This window comes from Pediculus humanus, genomic scaffold, assembly GCF_000006295.1.
Source record: "Pediculus humanus corporis 1103172108290 genomic scaffold, whole genome shotgun sequence".
In the NCBI taxonomy this organism is placed as follows: domain Eukaryota; kingdom Metazoa; phylum Arthropoda; class Insecta; order Psocodea; family Pediculidae; genus Pediculus; species Pediculus humanus.
This window is the reverse complement of record NW_002987859.1, coordinates 837,152-843,152: the sequence shown is the minus strand read 5'-3', so window position 1 is coordinate 843,152 and position 6,001 is coordinate 837,152.

Below are 6,001 nucleotides of genomic sequence, written 5' to 3'. Positions count from 1 at the left end.
GCGTAAGTTTTTTCTCAATGCGGGGGGCGGGGGCCGAGAGGAGAAGGCGGAGGAGGAGGAGTATTTCAATCGAGCAAATAACAACAAAAATTTTCCAAAATGAAAAAAAAAAAAAAACATTATTAAAATTTCAAAAAAAAAGGGTTTAATTAATATTCCAAAAAATAATTAATTAATATTTTCATGTCGGCATATTATTATTAAACCTTTTCATAAATAAATAAAAATAATAATAATAATAAAAAATTGGGGAAAATTTTCATAACATAAGTTTAACATTAAAATTTTTTCCCTGACTAAAGAAGGATGTGAGCCCACGCACAATCATAACAAATAAAAAAAAAAATAAATTTTTTATAAAACCTTTTCGATAAAAAGGTAAATTTCGCACCTTTTTTTTTTTTTTTTTTTTTTTTTTTTTGAAACCATCAATTTTTTATTCATTCCTCAATTATTTTCCTATCGTTTTTTCCCTTCCCCTCCATTCGAAAAATCCACCACGCGTAAAAAAAAAAAATTGTGATTAATAATAATAATAATAATAATAATTTCCGAATGATTTTACAACGTTTACAAAATATTTCGCAATGAAAATATACGTTTGGAAAAAAAAAATAAAAAGGTCAACAATGAATTAATAAATAATGTAAGAAAATTACTACTACCATAGTTTAAAGTATTTTGAAAAAACAAAAAAAAATTCGCACGCAAAATCAAAAACCGAAAAAATTTTCTCTTTTTAAACAAAAAAAAAATAAGAAGAAAAGAAGGAATTTTTCAATGTCGTACCAATTAGAAATATATTGTGTCGGCCATAATAATAATTAAATACGAATTGTTTTATAAAAGGTCAAGGTTGAATACACGGATGGTTCACGAATGGGAGAAAAAAAAAAAAACCAACTTCCTACACTTTTTTTTTTTTTTTTTTTTTTTGGAGATTTCGAATCTACGAAATATGCAAGTGAATATGAAATCTATAAACGGTTCGATACCAAAAAAAAAAAAAAAAAAAAAATTCAAATGAATACCTACAAAAGATACCTTCAAAGACGGGGGGGCAAACGTTTGCCTTCGAGGAAAATAAAAATTAAAAGAGGTCACGGAAAAATAAATGAAATAAGTAATAATAATATATATATAAAACATTTTAAAAACAATCAAGATGGAAGAAAAAACAAGATGGAGAACTTCAATTTTTTTTTTTTTTTTTTTTTTTTTTAATCGAAATCGAGTTAAGAACAAAAAAAAAAAAATCTCGACCGCGATCGGTCGATGGTGACATCCGAAAATACCGCGTTGGAAGAAGAATCATCGTTGCCTAACGGGTTTTCACTAGAATGGAGTCGGATAACGGTACAACCACGTGTTTTCTCTCTCTCTCTTTCTTCTCGCTCCCTAATGCCCCCCATTTCTACCTAAGAGTTACGTCACTTTTTTGGGTTGTACGAGTTCACATCTCTCATCCCGACATTATATTAATTAACTTTCTTTTTTAATAATAATAATAATAAAATTCCTTAAGGAGGAATGTGAGATGGGCGGGCGGAAGGGAGCGGGCAGGAGAGCGGGGGGGCGGAAAGGAATAAAGAACGTTTTTTAATTTTATTTTTCAAACGTTTCGATTTCGATTAAACTAAACTGTGCCCGGAAGTTAACACCTAACCTGCTTAATACTTTCGGTGTTCACACGTTCCCATTTTTTTTTTCATTTTTTTTTGTTTTGTTTGTCCTCATGCGTTTGTCGTTGATTTTTAATTAGTAAAACTTTGTCAATTCGAAACGATTCTAACGGCTAAATTTTTTTCTTTTTATCGGTCATTCACCTACTCTTTCTGTTTTTGTTAGTCATTATTTATTTTCAAAAATATCAATTAATAATTGCCTTGTTTTTATTACCCCTTCCTCTCCGTCATTTTTTTTCTTTTCTCGTGACTTATTTTTATTTTTATTACTGTAACGTAATAATAATAATACTTTCATTCGAACGCACGAACGTAATTATCTCTCTTGGAAAATAATACGTAAGATTTTTTTCATGCAGATTTGAATTAATTTATTTATCAATAATTGTTCGATGAAATATTTTTTAAAAAAAAAATTATTATTATTATTATTCACGAAGCCGGGAGAAAGAGGAAAAAAAATAAAAAATAAACGTGAGACCTACTTAAAAAAAAAAATTATTGAAATTATTAAAAAATGACAAGAAAAAGGAGAAACCTACAGATGGAAAGGGAGAGAGAGAGAGAGAGAGAGTGAGTGAGGCTTAATCAAAATTTTTTTTTTTATGTAAATCAAACACGAATCAATTTAAATTGAATAAACATTAAATTCCTCTCCCCCCCCCCAAAAAAAAAAAAAAGAAAACAATTATTTTCTGTTACAATTTTTTGTGTTTTTTTTGTTTAAAACTTTCAAATTATTTTCAACGAAACCCCATTCATTGTTCAAACAATAATAATAATAATAATAATAATAATAATAATAATAATAATAATAATAATAATAATAATAATAATAACATTACAAAACTCTAATCGTTGTAACGAATAAATAAATAAATAAATCGGTGAAAGGTAAATATAACCTTTTTTTTTATTTATTTACAAAATATATATTTTGCAAATGTAATTTTGTAAAAAAAAACTAACGCGTTTTTTTTTTTTTTTTCGTAACGAACGCTCCGCCATTTAAATTTTATTAGTCTTAGGTAATAATCATAAAATTTCTTTTATATATATATATATATTTATTAGTTATTTAACTTGCTTCCATTAAATCAAACCCCTTCGAAACGAAACGAAAAAAAAAAACTTTCTTGATTTCATTTAACCGTTACTCGCGTTTGTTAAAAATCACAAATTAGTGCCAAATATTGAAAAAATAATAATAATAATAATAATAACGGTCGCCATTTTTTTTCCTTTTAAATGCTAATTGATAAATAACACCTCGTGTTTGTTTTTAATAATCAATGTCACGGATTAAATGACGTTTATTCAAAAAAATTGGAATCGACCTGTTAAAAATTAACGAAAACAATTTTCCGGTTGATGCGGTTAACCGTAATAAAAATATTTCATTCACTTCGACGGAAAAAAAGAAAAGAAAAAAAGGAAAAAGGAAAAAAGGAGAGAAAAATCAAATTCGAACGACGACATTAATGAGAAAACAAAGGAAAGCCACCGAACGTTTAAGAATCGAGAACGTTCTCATCCGAAAATAAAAAATTTATTATTATTATTATTATTATTATTATTATTATTATTATTATTTACATTTATTCGGAAATTATTCGATTCGTAAATTAGAGAAAAATAAAAAAAAAAACAAACGGAAAACAAAAACCGGAAGTCGTAATAAAATTCAAATTTTGATTTTTTTTTTTTCTTTCGATTTTGTTTTGATTTTAACGACGACCTTTTTTTTGTTAGTTGACGACGTAATTTTATAGACTCAAAACGAAACAAAACAAAATAATAATAATAATAATAATAATAATATTTCATCCTTCGAATTGATTTATAATTGTTGTTATAATTACATTTTTTTTTTTTTCTTTCGAAAAATTATTTTACACGATTATTAAATAATTAGCGATAATTTCATCGATTATTACCATAATATTTACATATATAACGTTAAAACCATTAAAATAAATAATAATGATGATGATGATGATGATGGAGATATATTACGTAATATTATATCATAAAATCAAAAAAAAAAAAAAAAATTATTTCGTTTTAATTATACTCAAATCCGTTCGTCTCATCGTCCTCCATCATAAATGATTTATTTATATTTTTTTTCGCGGGGATTTTTCCTTTTTATAATGAAACAACAACAGATTTTTTTTTTCTCACCGATCTGTCACCCCAAATTAAAATTCAAAATCGAAAATAATTCAAAGTTCGAATTTCCCCTCCCGTTCGAGAACGCACACCACCTTTTTTGACGTTACTTTTCTTGCTGTTGGAAAATTTATTTTTGGATACGAAAAAAAAAAAAAACCACTCGAAAAGTTTTTAACAAATATATATTCCTGACACAAACTAATCGCAAATTTGGTTTAATTAACAATTGCATGTGTCGTAAGGGGGAGGGGGGGGGAAATGAAGAGAAAGCCGAAACTTAATTATGTTTTCATGTTCATTGTTCCTAAATTTACTACGTGCAAGGAATAACGTTGCGAGAACGAGTCGAACACATGCACATGTAAATGTTGTGAAAGACAGAGAAAGAAAGAGAGACACACACAAAAAAAAAATTGCGCGTTTAATGAAGTGTAAAAAAAAAAAAAAAACTTTAAAGAGCGATAATTATTATCATTATCATTATCATTATTGTTATTATTCTTAATTTTTGAAAGGTCGTAAAGAGAAAAAGAAAAAAAAAAACTTTTTTCTTCTTTTCTCTTTTTTTTTTTTTTTTTCGTCAGATTGTATGTACAATATTACATAAACGAATTCCTATTTATTATTATTATTATTATTATTATTATTTCCAACAGAACGAAAAATTATTATTATTATTAATGAAATGGAGGTGAACGTGTGATACGATCTAGTTAAGACGTAATAACGTTTCGAAAAAAATAAAAAATAAAAATTTGAAAAATATTTTTTTTGTTAAAAAGTAATTTGTTTATTATCTAACGCGTATTATTATTATTATTATTATTATTATTATTATTATTATTATTATTATTATTATTATTATTACTATTATTATTACTATTATTATTACTATTATTATTATTATTATTATTATTATTAACAGTTAAAAATAAAAAGTAAATTTTTAAATAGATTGTTACGTTTTCCATTCGCTCGAATTTTCTTTTCTTTTCTTTTTTTTTTTGTTCTTTTACTTCCTGCCAACTCGTGAGTTAATAAATATTACTTTAATTTACTTACAAAGTAATTAACGCGGCGTACCGTAGAACCTTATTTTTAAATGAGCAATCTGATATTTTTCAATTACTGCATTATCCCCCTCTCTCCCTCTCTCTTTTCCCCCTCTCTATCTCCCCCTTCTCCCCCCTATCTCTCACAATCACGAGTAATACAAGATATCAAATGTTAATCATCGATAAACAATAACAAAACCAACCCATATGTACGCCATTATTATTATTACTACTTTGACATTTTCGCACACACTAATTTTTATTAAAAAAAAAAAAAAAAAAAAAACTTTTAAGTGTAGTAGTGCTAATAATAATAATAATAATATTTTCGCAACTGCCTTTTTTTTTTTTTTTTTTTTTTTTTTTTTTACAACGGGATTAAAATAAGTCAATGCCAACCAAACCAAGTCGTCGTCGTTGTCGTCGTCGTCGAAAAACTCGTTTTATATACATAAAGAATATAACTAAACAAGAAAAAAAAAATTCATTACACATTACGTACGTACGTCCGACATTTTGTTTATGACTTATTATTATTATTATTATGTCGACTAAATAATATATTTTCAATTAAATTAAATTTAAAAAAAAAAAAATCATCGTTTAATTAAATTATTAACGATTACGACAACAACAACAACAAAAATTTAATAACCGGTATGAAAAAAGAGGAAAAAGAAGAGTAGGAGGAGGAGGAGGAGGAGGAGGAGGAGGATTGTAATAATTTTCAATTTTTTTTTTCTTTTTTTGCTTTTTCAATAAATGATTAAAATAATTAGGGATTGCGAATCATTCGGGATAATTTTCCTTTTTTTTTTTTTTTTTTTTTTTGGTAAATTACACTCGTACTCGTATCTATTAAATATTTTAAATGGCGTCCTTTCACTAATTCTCTCGACCCTGTTTAATTAACGATTTATTTTTCGAGATTATTAAATATATTTCGATGTTTCCCCCTTTTTTTTTTTTTTATACAAAAGATCGATTATTAATAAAAAAACTTTCGATTATTTTTTTTTTTTTAAATTTTTTCTTCCTAAAAATCACGTACGTTAAAAAAAAAAAAAAAAAAAAAAAAAAAAAAAA